Genomic DNA, 18,878 nt, shown 5'->3' with positions numbered 1-18,878 from the left:
TATTTGTAAAACTTAGCACAATAGCTTATAGAAATTTATAATTTTTGATTGCTATTAATGAATATATATATATATATATATATAAATATATATATAAAAATGCCTATTCTTCGGGCTACTTTGGATAGCTTTGCTAATAAAACTAATTAGATGTCAACCTAAGATAATTGCCATGCAATACTTTTGTGGGTCATCAATCCAACCAGCAAAATAAGTGACTTCCTACTTTAAGAAAATATTGATTGTTCGATTGTGAACAAATATTGACTGAAAGCAATACTATTTTTGGTATATTTTTGATATGTGAGAAATTTAAATTTTTCTTGTATGATTTCTGTCTTCTTGGACATGGCTCTGAGGTAAGAACCGAAGCTTAGTGGTTCGGATTATATACCCACTTTGGCCAGCTTGATATCAATGCACAAAGACTGACTTACCGGTACGCATGTATTAAGAATAAATTTAGGATAAAAATAAAAAAGTAAAAAAATAAATATGTCATTTATCCCCCGTCTCCCCTTTTTCTGCGAATATCAATAAACGTCGTTTTCTTTGGCATCGGCGTCATGGAGAGTTATCGAATTCTCACTGCGACGTTATTTTACATTGTTAGGCGACAATTGCCGAGTTTGAGAATTCTTTAGAATCTCAAGTCATTGTTTTTTGAAGAGCAAGTACCTACTTGCTGATATGCCACGAGTAAATAGAGACGGTCTATGTATTATTTTATGTGAGGTGATCTATTGTTCTCAAAGTAGGTCAATTTCGTTAAATATCAATAGAGTAGAAATTTTTTTCACACTATTTGTTTTAATGATGATAGTAAAATAGTAATGACGTCTGTATAAATTATTGGTAGATTTCCATTAGGGTCTGATCTTCGCAGATGATTCTATTTTGTTGGTTGCAAGAGGTTGTTAAAATGTTATTGACGTTGTATCGCTAGCTAAATAAAAAAGAGCCGGTACGCATACAACAATAGATCTCTATTCACATATGCGACAACTAATCACAATCGACCCGTATAGAAATGATATCATCGAGAGCGAATGACGAATCTTTGGCACTAGACTCTTATCTTATATGATCTGCCGTAACGCACTTCCGTTGCATTTGTACGGATTTACACCCTAGTCGCGCCTAAAGAAGTTTTACTTCAAAAATAGATAGATTTCGTGAATATGGATTTAAAACCGTCATATTGGGCTCGATAGTCCAGGGAGTGAAATAGAAAAACAATTGAAAGGTGCTATTTATTTTCAAGGAAAAGTATATAACTGATACTTGATATCTGGATGTATCTATCGCAGGAATTGAACCCACAATCTTGTGGTTGTAAGGTTGTAGGTCGCAAGCTATATTATTCATTTGAGCCACTCATTCACCAATTGCGACATAATTATCAAAACATGAAATTCTAGTGGAATCGTTTGATGTTTTTATCATTGACGAATTAGGTATCGATTGTATTTTCACAGTACAATTATAACTCTATAAATTTATGTCATATATATACAATATAGATCGAAGTTCAAAATTGATTTATTGACACGAAGCAAAATTGTGATTCCTAGAAGCATATCAAATTAATAGAACATCGACAAGACAACTTGTTTTCATCATCAGATAAATAAAATATCATCAGTTTCTTGACACAAGGTATATCTGTATAAAATTTCTTATTCTGATGTTTCAAAGCTACATAATTGAAATCGTATCTTTCATAAAAATAATATCATATGAGCACGGGCTTTCGGATACAGCTTTTCGTAATAATTGCTAATACAAAATATGAAAAATGGACAGTATCTACAAGTAAAGGTAAAAGGAAGAATTTTATCAAAGATGAAATAAGACTTTTCTACAATTTATTAGCATCAATATAATGATAATTTTGCTAACAATTTATTTTTTATCAAAATTTTAAAAATGAGTAGTTACATAAAGTATTTTTTTTTTGCAGAGATAATATGACTAAGTATCATGGACATTAGGGTTGTGGGGGTGTGGGGTATCAATTTGATCAAGAGCAATATAGGAAATTTTGTTTCATTTATATTATATTCACTGCATAATTTTACATATAACCTAGTACAATATTAAATCCATTTTATCCTCTAATGTTTTTTTTATAACATGGACGTTGACCATGTCGTTTTCGGTTATTCGTTATTCATTGTCAATCATTACTAGTTTTTTGCCTATTTGCGTTGCTACGTAATAAAATGATTTGCGCGTTTAATATTGAATATGATTGTTATCTTTTTTCTATTCATATTGCACACTTATACAGTGATAGGAAAGTTTTTCATTAAGTATCTAATAAATTTCCATGATATCACAACTGGACGGACTTAGGAGTACTCGATATTCATAATGGATGATGAAATATTGTAGTAAATGAATGAAAGTTTAGATGGGATTTTAAATAAATTAAAAGTTGCCAGTAGCAAATTAATTTAAATTGAACAAATAAATAATTGTTATTGGGACTTTTAAATTATACTCATAAAAACGAAATGATAATTAAAATGCTGAAATTACTCTACCATGATAGATAGTTCATCTTAAATATGCAATTAATAATAATACAGAGATTGAAGAAAAATTATAAAATTTAATGAATGAAACTTCATTACTTTTTATTAATCGAAAGTACTATATTTTTTATATTAAGTACCAAGATAGTCATTTTCAAAAGCAAAGTTGCTGGCATAAACTAATTCTAAACGTTCACGGTTAATTAGGTTTGCCTAAGTATACAAAATATAATGCTTGTAAAATTAGAACCCTTATATAGGTTCCAAAACATTCCAAAAATTATTCAGTTATATAAGTAAAGTCTAGTGAAAGTCCAAGTTTAAAAAAATAATAAAATTGCTAGGTCTAGTAATTGATATCAGTTCGCATTTTGTGATTGCATTTCCAATATACGCCCCGAGAAAGAATGCAACTCAAAACTCTAAAAAACTCTTAAAAGTGATGGATTATTTTTAAATAATACGATTCAAATATACCATGCACATTCCTAGAATATAAAAATAACGAATCCTCTTTCAAATGATTTTTATTGCATGCAAAAATGAAAGTGCCAAAGTACCAAAGATTGTGCCGATTGTAAATCAATAGAACCTTGTATTTACATAGGTTGAATTGTATACACTTTGAAAGTTTTAAAACTTTAAAAACGATTATGAAAATATCAAAACCTCACCAAACAATAAATTTGCCACGTGTTAGGCTTTCCTGGTGAACTCATTTGCATTTGAAACCGCACGTGCCAAAATATACGAAATCTTAAATTTTCTTTTTGGGGTAGGTAGATGTTGCATATTTAAAACTTCAATATGGTATGTTACCGAAGAAAAAAGCTATGAAATTAAGTTCTTTAGGAGACGGTTTAATTATACATAATATTTTAGTGATTAGCAGTGGCGGTACTAAAACTGTTGATTAAAATATTGATAGAATAAAAATATACTCCATATAAACCTAGTTCCATACAATCTACGTTCAACACTGATGCAGTGTGTGGAACATATAATTTATTTAATAAGTTTGCATATATCAGCACTCAGTTTAGGATGTTGGCACATAATTAAGTACACGTGCTTGTTGAAACAACATTTTCTTGGGTATGAAAAATAATAAAATATACCAACCATATATTTCTAAGTAAAAATAGCCTTCACTTATACAGAAATTGTAACAATGAAATACATCACATGGAAGAGATAAAACAACTGTTTGGGCTGCCATCTATAAAACCTGCTAAGTTAGTTAAGGCCAATCATCATCAAAACTTATAAGACCATTAATTTGATCGATGTTCAAATAAAATATAAAAAAATAGACAATATAATGAAAATGCGTGTGGACTTTAGAATATAGAACCCTAAAATGCAAATGTTTGATACGTGCTAAAATATGATATTTATGGAAACACAACGAAGCATCAGCCCTTACAAGTACCTTCTCGTAATAAGGACATGGAAAGCGATGCCTACTCCTTAAAGATAATTTAATTCATTTTATATGCAATTTGTTCATTTGATGAGATTTCAAATCGAAACGTAATCAAATAAAAATATTTAATTAAGGAGAAGATGTTTAATTATTCTCCAACAAGGCGCTTAAAATCATTGAGCTTTTGAGACATAATAAGAAACACTGCAATATGTGTACCTATTGTGCGTGGACTATTATTCAAAATTTTAATTAATATTTATAATTCAACCACTTGTATCTTCATATTGTATCAGAGGCCTATAAGATTACAAGGTGTTCAGCCTGACCGACAACTCTATCACCGTACGATTATTCATGAAAATCCCAAAAGAGTAAACCCTAAGTACTTTTTGTAAGAATGAAAATAATTCATAAGTAAGTATTTTTATTACGATTACCCATGTGGCCCGAATTCGAAGTTAGTACATATATAAATGCATGTATACATATATCAGTGTATATTATGACGTCCTTCGTATAAATGGCGCTTGGCGTCGCGAGGATTTTCAAGGTTCGCACGTGCCCCACGTGTTTGCTCTTCATTCCTCAATAATTCATGATTTTGTCTTAAAAGCTTTGTTTTTTCGTTCTCATTTGGTGGCGTATGTGACCACTTGGGTAAAAGCTCAGTGCGCATTTTTTTAAGATAAAGTAGTAAGGAATTCGTAGTATATTTTATTTGAAAAGGATAGCAATGTTTGAGAAATGTTGGCTTATTGTAATTCATGATGACGAAAGTAGAGTATGATGTAAGCATTGATCTGTTATATTTTTATTATTAGTATTATTCGAAGATTAGTATTAGTATTATTTGAAGGTGTTTTGTTCCGGATTGTCCCGGATCTTCAAAAATGTTTTGAATGCCAATATTTTTTTAAATGTATTTCAACTAGAAAATTTGAACCGAAAATATGTGTATATAAATTTTTAGCTCTCCAAATACCCCGCTCCCCTCCTGCTCTCGCACACATTATAATTCTTCCCAGATTTCATGCAAAAAAATCACCTTAGTCGTATATCCATCAATATTGATACTATCAAAATGAAAACAAATCTATTTTAATTCAAAATCGATTTTGTAATTTTTGAATATTTAAATAATTATATCAAATTGTCACTAATCCTGATATTGAACGTTTTATTTATTAATGTATAGTATATTACACAGTATGTTATACAAAATTCGAATGGTGTTTTGATAGTATCATATTAGTATCATAAACTTGATTATATTTTGTGGCTTATAATAAGAGACTTCAAATCGAGAAGTAACATATCAAAGTATCGTTTTAGCTTGTTCATGCACATAAAAATGGAAGAACATTTAAAAGGACTTGGTATAGATATGAGCCTAATATTTACTTCCTGAATAGAAAAAAAATTATATTTTATTGCATTTATTTTATATTTTATTTCATTTACCTTTGAACTTGCGATGATAATGCGACTTAAACGAAATAAAAATGACCTTTTATCAAGAAGAATCATTACTTACTGGTGATAGAAAATAGGTCTAGTATTATAGTTCGAAAACGATCAAAGAGCAAACCTATGAACCAACCAGCACAAACCACATTGAAAGCTTTGTATGCAAAATTTATTATTCTGTCTATTATTATTGTGCCATATTGGCAGTCAGTTTGGTGGAACTACAAAGATTTATTCAGCTGCTTCCACGAGACCAAAAGATAAATTCTGATATTTACGATCAACAATCAATAAAACTGGAAGCAATAAAAAAGGCCAAATTTGTCAAATCAAAAAGGTGCACAAGCCTCGGACATCTTTGGCAACACGTTCGAAACTATTGGTGTGTGGTTGGGAACCTTGGCACCACCTGATTACCATTAAATTTATAGGTAGCCAAATGGTGAAAAAATGAGTATCACTTTAACTCTCAATTTTTTGGTGAGAAGTGCCAGTACAATATCAATTACAGAGCATTGGCTTGAAATCATGCTGCTCAGAGAAGTATGACAGAAGGTCTTTGACTTTGACCAAAACGGAAAACTAAACCAGTAAAATGTATTTTATATTCTAAAACAAAACTCAAATCACTTAGTTACCAGGGCTCGCCCGTAGGTAAGCGGTTAAGAGCGACGGGACCTGAATCAGAGGTCCCGGGTTCGATACCCATTTCGAGCAGCCTGTTGTCAGTTTCACTTGAAAATATAGAAAGCAATATATTTCCAAGTGAAAATAGCCATTGCTGCACCAATAAAAAGTCAACCCTATTAGATTGAATGTAATAACAAAAAATCATCAAATATGGATGGATTAACCATTGGGTTACCATCTAAAAAATACGAAGAAAGGAGAAGTTTCAGCCGCTCATAGGACGTAAGGTTCTGATTGCTGTTAAAATATATATATATAAAAAAAAACTTAGTTACCAATTTATTGATAAAATAGATAACAATATAGTAAAGTAATATACAATATCAATTACAGAGCATTCGCTAACCATTAAATTTTGGCTACGGTATTCCATATGCCTACTCTTTCTGAGAGTCTATTAGCAACTATACCATTTACGAGAACCTCTAGATTTATTGAGAATATGGATAACAAAAATTGCAATTCGCTCCTTTGATCATCGGATACACCGCTACATTGTATCTATAGGTAAATATAAACAGAAAGAAATTGATAGAGTCCCAAAACCGCATCAAGCACCACACACAAAAAGCCTAAACAATCCTATTACGTCAGCGTCTGGTCTGCGGATGACGTCAGAGCTTTTTCATGGACTGCGCGCGCAATTTGAAATTCGGCGATAGATTTTCCGAGTCGAAATTATTAATAAACTCCTTATAAATGCGAAAGAGCCGATAGAGATCGTACTTGCCAAATTATTTGCATACTCGATTACGTATACGCACTTCGTGGAGTCGGAGACTTCGCAAATAGAATGATTCATGATAATTTAATTCCATTGAAATATTTTTAGATTTGACATTCATCCATTGCAATATTTCATTATGCTAAAGCTCGTACGCTAGCTTAAATTTCATCAATATTTACTGAAATCAACGTAGAATATTATTCAGACCGCTTGAATTTACAAAACAATATGTAGAGTTCAGTTATTTCTGATCCATGGTTCAAATGAGTATGATATATTGAAGTATCAATTTCCAAATTGTTAATTGGAAAATAGATGAATTTCTTTTTGCTAGTTCTTTTTCAAGCAAGTATTTGGAACATTACAACTTGCCAATGGCTTCTGAATAAAAAGAACAAAAGCAGGAGCAATTTATGCTATCAAATTTGAACAGAATTTGGCCCATTTTCCAACCATTTTGAACAATATGGTAGAACATAGACACTGGTTTATTAAACGACCAATTTGAAGCATTATTATTGACTTGAGAATGTATAAAAACTAAAACAAAATTAAAAAATACTTTTAAGAGAAAGAAACTAGAAAAAGGACTGCTCTTTAATTAAATTTCACTAAGAAACTATTTGTCACATTCTTTAGTAAATACCATCATAGGTACCTTCAGCAAAGTTATTAAAATATAGATTTTTATAGAAAGTGTATTAGTGCTCGGAAAGCTAGTACAGCCATTTGCAGGTCTTTTCGTCTTTTTTATATTTATTTATGTATCGATAACTTATTTTAATTTTCGTGTCTTGAAATAAAGTAATTACTCTGTTCTTATATTTCCCCTTTAATAGAAATATTAACAGAAATCTATTGATTGATGATGGTTTTAAGTAAATCACATCATTATTTGTGAAAATCGATTTTATTTTAGTTATTACGTCTTCCTTAATTACTTCTTTTGACATTCTATTATAAATGACTGACTGATGAGTTGCGATATTTTTTGCTGTAAAAGTTGCTCCGATTTTAGTAGAATGATTAAGACTAAAAACAAAGAACTAATTTAGGTTCAATTAACTTTGCTGAATATAACAATTATTAGAATCAAAGATTCTAAAGTCATATGTCCAAAATCATTACAGACATAACCTTTTTATTAATTGTCCATTATCTTTATTATTAGGTACCTTTTACGAAGAACCAGTTTTAAAAGTTAACATAAAAATGGTCGATTTTTTTACAGAAAATCCTGAACAATATTTGAACATTGAAAAACCAATAAAAACACATAGGTTGGGAGTTTTCTGTTAAATGCAAAACCATTTTAATTCTTGTGAATCAACTCGATAATTTTGAAGATCTTAAGGTATCTAAGGAAATCCTCCAGGAAAAACGCCACTTACGCCTCATTTTATTTTTTTTTTCAATTCTTTTTTAATTACTCATCTGGATATTCTGTAAATAGTAAAAAACTGCATTATAATCAATATTGGTTTCACCTAATATTTGTCAACTATTTGCAACTATTGCTAAACTTCAATTCACCCAATGATTACACAAATAGATCGATTATTCATTGAAGTGTTCTGAATGACTCATCGGTGTATAAAAATATAGACAGCTTAAATAAATAGAAGAATAGATCTAAAAACACAAGTCATTCGAAACGTGTACATGGTTGAGGGAGTATTGACGTAAATATAGAAAATCGTGTTAGATGTTACGTGCAAACTTTGACGTCAAACGTTAAAACAGCTACTTAGCTCGATGTACTCGTATATGACTGAAAATGCCCATACTCTATATAAATATATTTATATTTAGACTTATAGTGCACACGACAAATTTTTGCTAATATGATACCTGCGCTCTAAAATAGCTACGCCATTGATTGGATTATACTAAAAAAATTATAAAAAAACGATGCAACATGCATTTTTGTTAATTTTTTTTCTAGTTAAATAGAGATCAGAATTTTATCCTCTATGAACCGAAGCTTGACTACTTGATTTTTTGCAGAAGGCAACCCAACGGTTACGTTATCTCTATTTGATAAAGTTTAGTTATTACAATTTCTCTAATATTGATGAGTGATTTTTCTAATGATTTATTAATTTTATACAGCAGAACCTGGAAAGGCGATTTTGACTTATTGTTAGAAATATATTGCCATCGATATTTTTAAAACAACTTACACAAAAACAAATTTTAGCAATAATAACAAAATATGTACAGAATTCTTCGGCTTTTTAAGAGCTTAGAATGCAAAAGATGCAGAAGATCTAGTAGTCGTTTATTTTGTTATTCGAATAAAAAAGTGTGATTTGAAATATTACTTCAATATATTTAAAAAATACAATTTTTATATCCATTTTTTCAACATTAAAAAGTTATTGAAAACTATATTGATGATGTATACTATATTGAGTGGTGAATGGAATTTTGGATATACCCTGATGCACTTTATGTCGGATACTGTTCGATATAAGCATACATTACTAATATAAGGGTGGTCCTTAATATGGATATTTTCTAATTTCTTTGCTCCAAGGGCTCAAATGCTTCCAAATTGATAAGAAAAGAATCTCTGAATGTTTAAGCTCTTAATATTGACTTTAGGATAGTCCACAATTCAATCAAAGTTTCTTCTGGAAATAACATGGGTAAAATTGCATTTGTTTTTTTTAGTATTTTATAACTTACAATTAGCGAAAAAATTTCAAGACTAACATTGTATTTGCTTACTTTAATCATAAATAAAAAAATTACAACAAAATTTTGATATATTTCATAAAATAAGTATTTACTTAGGAAGAAAAACCAAGAGACTTTGGTTGGAGTGCCTATCTTAGAGTTAATATTGAGAGCTAAAACTTTCAGAGAATTTTCTTTTAACAATTTGGAAGCATTTGAGCTGCCAGGGAGTAAGGAAATTCGAAAACATCCATATTAAGGACCACTATGATATATATATATATATATATATATATATATATATAATAAAATTATGTATCGATTTTTATATTTTAATATATAATAAAATAAATATAATTATCAATTTATGCATATTACTCGCTTACCTATGAACTTTGATTTCCATTAAGAGCTTTTTCAGTGCGTAGCATTCGAAAGTCGTAAAATATATAACATCTCATAAAACAGTAAAGTATATTAAGAAAAAATGAACTTAACATGCATATATTTTATTATGCGTATATAAAAATCATGAGGATTGTAATATTCATTATATTAATACTAACGAATCCATAAAACGTGTGCGGTTCAGAAAATTTTCCTGTTGATGGAAACGAAATTACACCCTGATAAATAAATATAAATAATGAGATATTTTTCATAGGACATGCCATTTATTTATTGCTGGGTGTATTTATGTTACGTAGTTATAAAATGTATTAAAACTCTCCTTCGATACTCAGGCTGTTGGGTTATAATTTAACCCTTGTAGCTGTGGACTGTATTGAACACTGATTTGTTTGTATATTATGTATTTGTTGCAGTTCTAATTACAATCACTGATTTGTTACTAAGTTATAATGAAAGATGATATATTTATTGGTTATTTATTATACATGTTGTTTCGTGGACTTTACTTTTAGAAGTGTACAATTATTTCAATTAAAACACTCCGCTACCCCCTCTACCAGGGGTAACAAACAACCCGTGTAAAGCTTAATGCCCTGAAGGTTGTCACCTTCATGGCCGATATAATAAAACAAAAATACGTCCGAAAACTGGGTTTATTGCTTCTAAAAATATTATGAAATTTTAGGTAATGCTCTACGTTTTTAAAAATTCACCACAAGATATGCCAATATGCCAATGTAAATCGATTGTGTGCAAAATCGCAGTGTGAATAATCAAATAAGTATCCCAACTACTCTGGTGTACCCTATCATCCCCAATAGGTTAATATTTACGTAGTCGTCTCATGTGTCTATGACGTTCGTTTGTTGATGATCGCATAATTAGATTGCTGCCACTGTTTTAGCATTCCGCGTTATTTTCAGAATGTGCTGCTTTTTTATTAGATATCGACTCAAAACATCATGAACTTTAACACGATTTGAGTATCTATTTCGGTTGTATACTATGTTGAATTATTATCTGAAATGTAATTTACAGATAATTATTACATTTCTTGTACTCTATAAAAGTAGAGTACGAGAAGTATCCATATAGAGTTTTGGAGTAAAGAGAAATTTTTAATGATGATGAACGTGTTTGATAATTGTTCAATCAAATTAAGTGAAATTTAATTTTTGCAATTTATTTCTATTTGATTAGTAGTAAGTTATTGGTGATATGCTTTTTTATTTGTTTATATGAAAAAAAATTGAGGAAGAAATATAAAATACCATTATATTTTTGGTAGTACTTCCATTCTAGTTATTCAAAAACATTTATATTTATATTGTTTCTATCAATAATATAAATTTCTATTTTTATTCGCATTTCGTTTTCATGAACTAAACGAGTCGTAGTCACAACATGGTGCTACTTGAAATTGATTTTATGGCGTTACAAATAAACTCACATATTACAATCTCGTCCTGGACCTGAACTCAAGAATTTCCTGGTTATGTATCGCCGCAGTTCAAATCATGTGCGTTTCAGAGCTATTTATGAAGAACATATTTATTTACCAGGGTTAGGGCAAACTAACTTGATATATGTTACTTAATATAATAAGAAATACGTTTTATAACTAGATTAATTATTTAGATACAGGCAAATATATTTCAAAATTATAGTTTTATGCATTATTTATTAAATAATATCATCGTATTACCATTGCTAGACATCAATTTTGAGAATGTCACTAAATTGGGCTGAAAATCATTATTTGAAACATTCACAAACTTTAGTAATTTTTAGCAGAAGTACATACAGCAACTTTTATTGTAAATTTTAATTTTGATTGCTACTTTTGCAGTTTGAAAAAAATCTGTAAAATGTATTTATATTACAAGGTATTTTGATAGCTCAATATCTCCTGATTGTAAAAGTATTTTATCATTTGCTTCACCATTCAGATATTTTGCAATTCTTTGTAGAAATATATATTCAAGATATCAAATTTTGTCGACTTTTGAAATCGGTTTTTATGACATTTGTACAAATCATACAAAGTTTTAGTTAATTATTGCTCTTTTCTCAACCTCAAGAAATAAATCAGTTTCTTTATTAATAGCGAGTATCTACTGATAAGTATAGTCAAACTTGACGTAATAAGTAATAAGTAAATTAGTCAAACTTAAGATGAAACTGGACTAGTTTTTTTAACCATTTTGTAGTTTAAGAACTAAAAAAATAGCTTATAAGTGGATAGAATAATATTTTTTTTATTGTTTGTTCATTAACAGCAATAAGAACAAACAACATTCAATGTCACTCCAAATAATACTACTCAACAACTTTTCAGAATGATAAGTGGTTGATAGGTTTTTTATTTAGTATATAAACTTTTCTTGAAATAAATGTTTCATATAATATTCAAATAGAGAGTTTTGTAACATTGTAATCTAAATTTTTTTTAGTTTGTGGGGTAGTCAGGTTACAGCAGTGCCACTTTTTTCGATCAGCAATAATTTTGTTAATTTACCAGTTAGCTGGTAGAAAAGTAAATTAAATAGTAATTTGAACATTTGTCTGGATGGATTAGTCAAAAAAATCAAATCAAACAAGAAAAGGGCTAGTACTACAACCGTCTACACATTCAGAGCGCTAACTGATGCAATAATGGAAACTTGTTCGAATAAACATACTTTTGGGCCCTATCTCAAAATCTGTATAGTTTAGCTCTTATGACATCTATCACTGTCTAATTTTTATTTATTTATTTATCATGTTTATCACGAAATATTACATAGGGGAAGAGAGGATCTAGTAAGATATCACGTGTATTTATTTTTTACCTCAATCTAGAATTTTTCAAAAAAAAATTAATAAAAACTATACTGATTTTTATAGGTACTAAAAATACACGTGATGTTGTGCGGAGGAGGGGGGGGGGGGGTGATTTCAAATATCACTACGTATCACCAATGGGGAGGGGGATCCAAAAATACTTAGAATTTGCTCACGTGATTAATGAACGCCCCCTAAGGAGATAAATGTACTAAACAACGTAAACTTAACGTATTTAGTATTTATTGTTATTGATGAATAAATTTGGATTTTATCTGATTTTTTTATATGAGATTTTCTTTGCAAAGTCTGTTCCGTGTACCACGAATAACAAATTTGTGTTTTCTTTAAATTTTCTTGAATTAAATCATTTTTCTACTCACAAATCAATGTTAAGGGGCACAACTAGTGTAACCGCTTAAGAAAAGGTGATTTTTGGGAATTTATATTAAAAAAACTACTCTGTCAATCATTTCAAAATTTTAGGAATATTTTTATACATGTTTTAAGAATACATAGTAAAATTTTTGAAGAAAAAAACTAAATATTTTTTAAGTCATCGTTGATCTCCAACGGCGCGACAAAAAAGGCCCTTCACTGCTGCAGTGATTCCGGCCTTCTACGTGGATGAAATTAAAAAAAAAATTCTCGTTAAACTAGATAATATTGTCTCGAAAATGAACTACGATAAAGAAAAAAAATCAAAAATTGACAAAATGACGGCGTTTTTTTAAAAAAAAGTCTAATTTTGCCCAAAATTTTGGTCGTTTTTGGACTGCCAAAATTTGATTTTTGATCCGATCAAAAAATCGATAGTTTATTTTACGAAGAACTATATATAGAACATGTAAAAAAATGATAGTGATCGGATCATTTGTTTTTGAGTAATCGCTGCATTTAAAATTTTGGTATGTTAATTTTAAAGGTATAACCTATCGAAATATGGAAAAATTGAAAATTAATTTTTTTGAAAATTTCACACTAGTTGCCCCTTAATATTACAACTAAATCTCATATTACCAGCCCTAGTGGATGATCGTATTAATTCGCGTGACCTCGGAGCTCCAAGTCTAGGATAAGATTATTTCGAGGCATCGCGCCGTGAAGGTATAGGACGCTCCGTAGGCGCTGCGAGAGGCGCGTTCAATGCCAACTGTCGTTCGCGTTCTCGGCCGATTTACGTTTGCGTATGGCGGATCGAACAGAGTTCATTGTCACACGCACAAAAGGAAAACTGATCCGATAATGAAAATACATACCGATGCAGAGCCAAGGAAAATATACATTTTATTCAACACAAAAGGTCGGGATTTAAACGCCGTAGGCGATGACTCGGGATGTCAAAGAAGTTTCGTTGCGGGGAGTATTGTAGCGTGTCATTGGAAAAATATACTAAATGTATTTTACTTCCATAGGTTTCATTCAGCTTTACTGTATCAGGTTGCTTAGAATTTAATTTCGGTTTTAATTTTAACTTGGTAGGGGCTTAGAAAAAGATTAACAATTGGTCATTAAACTCTCAACGATGTGGCTAGAAAGCTCAGTCGGTAGCGAGCCCGACTCACACGCCAGAGATCATAGGATCGATCATTGATAACATAGAATTCGAAATATTGAGTTAAAATTAAATAGAAATGAAAGTAAGTAGTAGAATTTTAAATAATTTAATTTGAAATGAAATACAATTTGTATTGTTGAGTTGAATTTGAATAAAATTAGATGTAAGAAGAAAAGCAAAATTAGAATCAGAAGAAAAAGAAGCATGAAAAATTCTGTTGTAAAGAGCAAAAAAAAAGGAACATGGATATAAATTTATTTATTTATTTATTCATAAGCAAGCCGTAATCAATAATAATAGATATTATTTCTTTATTATTTAAATGAAGAAGAAAAAAAGAATGGATAGAATGAATAGGTTATAAATAAAGAGATAATGTGGTATAACGAAGTCAAATAAATTAAAAAAATAATGATAATAAAAAGATGATATAGAATATAATATAATAAATAAATAGCAAGAAGTAGATCAAGATTAGAATTGGAGAAGACCAGATTCAGGAGAAAATCAGTTATGAAGATATCAGTTGTGAAAAGCAAAAAAAAACATTGGATAGGATAGGATTTAAATAAAATGACTGGCAGTATGTTTTTAATAGCTCTTTTCATACTTATATAAGTTAATTCAAACAAATATATATATATATATATATATATATATATATATATATAAACAATATTATATTATGATAGTATAATGCTATTCCCAGAATAGATGTATACAATTTGTATCTTTATGTAAAAATCAAAGTATGTATTTAAGTCAAATAAAGCAAATTTTTAAATTACAAAAAAAAATTAAATTAAATGATAGTATAGAATATAAAAATGAAATATTGTAGAGGTGGATAAATGCTCTAAATAAGTGAGGCAAAAAAAAATTCAACTATCTTAATATTCAATAATCAAAATTAGAATTGGGAAAGATCAGATTTAAAAGAAGAATGAAGGAATTAGTTTTAAATGAAAAAAAAAGAATATGGATAAAAATGAAGAAAAAAAGAAGAATGGTTAGAATAAATATAAAGATAGTACAGAATATAATATAAAAAATAAATAGTAAGATGTAAAGCAAGATTATAATTGGGCAAGATCAGATGCAGGAGAAAATCAGTTAAGAAATCAGTTGTGAAGAGCAGAAAAAGAGCATTAGATAGAATAGGATTGTAGAGGTGGATAAATGCTCTAAATAAGTGAGCCCAAAAAAGTTCCCTTCTTGTCCCTTATCCTTAGACAATTCGGCTTTCAACTTATTTATTATTTTAACTTTAACTTCTGTTCATCCGACTTTCCAGAACATGGTGCAGCTTTTATATCAAAATTTTCGTCCTTATATTCTAGAAATTAGTTTTGGCATCATAATACTCAGACCAACCTTGAACGTCTTTCTTCTTTTTTCTTACACAGTAAATTGCTGTTAATTATTTTAAATTATAGAACTATTGCTTAGAAACTGAAGGTTTATAAAAATCATGTTGCAAGTATGAAAAACTTATTGATTTTACATTTTAATTATTGGTTTTGGTACTAATTTACTATTTGGTAGGATGATGATATATTTCTAGTTGCATTTTTATTAGTTACTTTGAAGAAATTATATTATTAATTCTAATTAAGTTGACAATATGAAAACTCAGAATTTTGTTTCTGTCCCATCACAACTAATTTTTTTTTGCAGGATTTATATTAAAAACAGACTTTTTTTCTAAAATAAGTCAGAATATTTTGTACAAAAAACAACTTCAAAAATGTATGTTTTACCGATCCTCGTACGAGTAAGCGGTTCATTCCCAACATTTTCGCAGACGAAAGGATTTTCCTTAAAGTTTTCTAAAAGAGTTTTTAGTACTTTTGCAATGACCAAACTTGATTCTTTTCTTTTTGGACCGGACTTTGTTTCAGTCAGTTTCTCCGTAGTTCATGACCATATAGTTTGATCATGTTCGAAAAACTAGTAAGTTTGTTTTCATAGTGTTCGGAAATAGAAATAAAATGTCTAGAGTAGAGGAAGATACGAACTGCTCGAGTTTCTATACAATCTGCGTTGAAATGATTTCTACATTCTACAAAAATATTAAATGAAATATTTATGAGAAACACATAAGTCGCATCTATTGTTAAAAATATTCATCAAGCAGTAGTGCATGTAAAGCTTCGTATTTTTCACAGTTAAGTAATCAGAATATTTCGCTTATCTACAAATTTCCTAGTCTACAAATTATATATTGCATACACATTTTTAAAATACTAAAAATTAATAAAAAAGTTAAACCATATGAAAGTTCAACATCCTTACGATTAGGATTATGCTCAGGGTTTAATATATATATATATATATATATATATATATATATATATATATATATACATACATATATATATATATACATACATATATATATATATATACATACATATATATATATATATATATATATATATTTCTTACTTCATCTTAATATTGCAAACTTGTAGTGTAACAACTGTATTTCATTATAATTTTCTAAATTAAATTATGCCCCCGAGTATCAAATAATAATTATTTTGCTGGTAATTTAATATTAGTTGGTAACGATACGAAAGTTATGAAGGATGTTAATGAATCCCGTTAGCAGTTTATATACAAGTGGCTTTAAAAACCTTAATTGCAACTCAATTAAGTTATTTACAGACGCATATATCTAAATTTAAATAAAAGGATTAAGCAATTTATCGAAACAAACTAAAAAATGAAAATAAGTAGTTAGTTTTTGTAGATCAATATGACTCATTTGCAAAATGCAAAAAAAAATCTACTTGATACAATTTGATTTTCTTCAATTAAATAATATATGTTCAAGTTACAATTTGATTGCTTCTTTGTATTCCATCGTTTTAATTTTATACCTCAATTACTGCCTTGTTTTTGTTACATTTTCATTTATTTACTAATGAAACACCTTGAAAGCACTTTAAGCGTCGCCCAATTGTACGCATTGAATGTATTCGATCGTTGCATATATTCGATCAATTACGAATTAAGACATTCGAATCATAAATTTTTGTGCTTAAGAAGATCCTTAAATCAGCTTTTACATCAATAATTTTTTTTATAGATTTTTAGATTGGCTTATAAAATCCGCATAAAGTGGAAGCTTCATTCTAGACAGATTACAATATTTTATATAATTTTTCTTAATTTGAATAAATTATATATTAAATGAAACTTAAAATAATTTTCTTTTTAAGACGCCTAATTAGGTTGTTGTAGATAATGATGAAAATCTCAGACTTCACTACAACGTAGTTTAGCTTGTAACAAATCATTAGAGAAAAATATTACTGCGTAATTGTAAACTGAAACTAAGATAATATTGAAAAATCTGCAGATTCGTGGAAAATGACATCGGAACAAAATTATCGAATACAATAAATTGAATGATTTTTATAACAATTATGGTGGAAGAAGAGAAATAAATTTAGTGCTTTAATTAATTAATTGAATTAATGCTTAAAAATATTTTTAATTCAAACTATTACCTACATTAAAAACTATTGATTAATAGCAAATCATATTAACCATAGTTTTTAGTAATACGATCAAATAGTGATATCAATATTGCCAAAATGGATCTTTATCCTTGCATCACAGAGCATTGCCAATCATTTGCCTAAAAGAATGTTTTTAGATTAGATTTATAAATACAGTAGAATCTTGCTAATCTGACACTATTAAAAACCAAAGGGTGTCGAATTAGTGAAAAGTTGGTTTTACTGGATCATAGTTAAAAAGTCATATGATATTGGAAATAGAGAAAAATTTATTTCACACGAATCATAAATAATTATTAAATATTATTAGAGTTGAATATAACCTTGATGGTGACATACATAAAATAGTCAAAGATAACTGCAAAAATGCATTTTACCGGTAGAAAATTATGATATTGAAAATAAATTGCGAGAACTTCTTGTTTTTTTTTTGTAAAAAAAAGTTCCAAGTTTTATAGTAATGTTTTCCCCAACTTCTCTTATTATTATCTCTTCCAAATTTGAATGATAAAAACTACTGTTAGCACATGGCCGATTTCGCATAACGGTCTAAAACTTTTAGGAAAGTTTCCCATTACGCACACCGACACGAATTTCATAGTCGCTAATGATCCAACTTCTTACGACACTTTGGAGGGAATATCATTCCAGAGGCCGTCTGCTCACAAACTTTGATAAAAAGGAAAAATATTAAATTTTGGAAGTGCGAAAACACGAATTCAAAGTATTATTATATTTTAGCACGTTTTCTAGAGATTATAATGTGTTTTCAGATCGTGAAGAACCTAAAAGTTTCGAAAGTAATAAACTAGAAAATTATTTTCTTGTGAAGAAAATAATGGTGACATAATTTTAAAGTTGATTGTGTCTGTATAACTTAAAAAACTCATTATTTCTATATATCTCAGTTTTTTATTTTTTTAATATTTTTTTATGTATCATTTGAATAAAGCGGATTTTAATTAAATCAAGATGAAATATCGTGATTAAAAATACCGCAGACGTAATAAGAAGCATTTCT

At 28.9% G+C, this 18,878-nt stretch overlaps 1 protein-coding gene across 1 annotated transcript in view; it reads left to right on the top strand.

Annotated features, from left to right (window-relative positions):
- The window catches only part of LOC113386130 (serine/threonine-protein kinase SIK2-like), a 101,607-nt gene that overhangs the window by 78,152 nt on the left and 4,577 nt on the right, over nt 1–18,878 (top strand). The gene's annotated exons all lie outside the window — the stretch shown is intronic.

Source organism: Ctenocephalides felis, unplaced genomic scaffold (assembly GCF_003426905.1).
Source record: "Ctenocephalides felis isolate EL2017-DRISC unplaced genomic scaffold, ASM342690v1 CF-g0.4_SCAFFOLD_03571, whole genome shotgun sequence".
NCBI lineage: Eukaryota > Metazoa > Arthropoda > Insecta > Siphonaptera > Pulicidae > Ctenocephalides > Ctenocephalides felis.
Note: the sequence above shows the minus strand (reverse complement) of the source record. Positions and strands in the feature narration are given on the sequence as shown.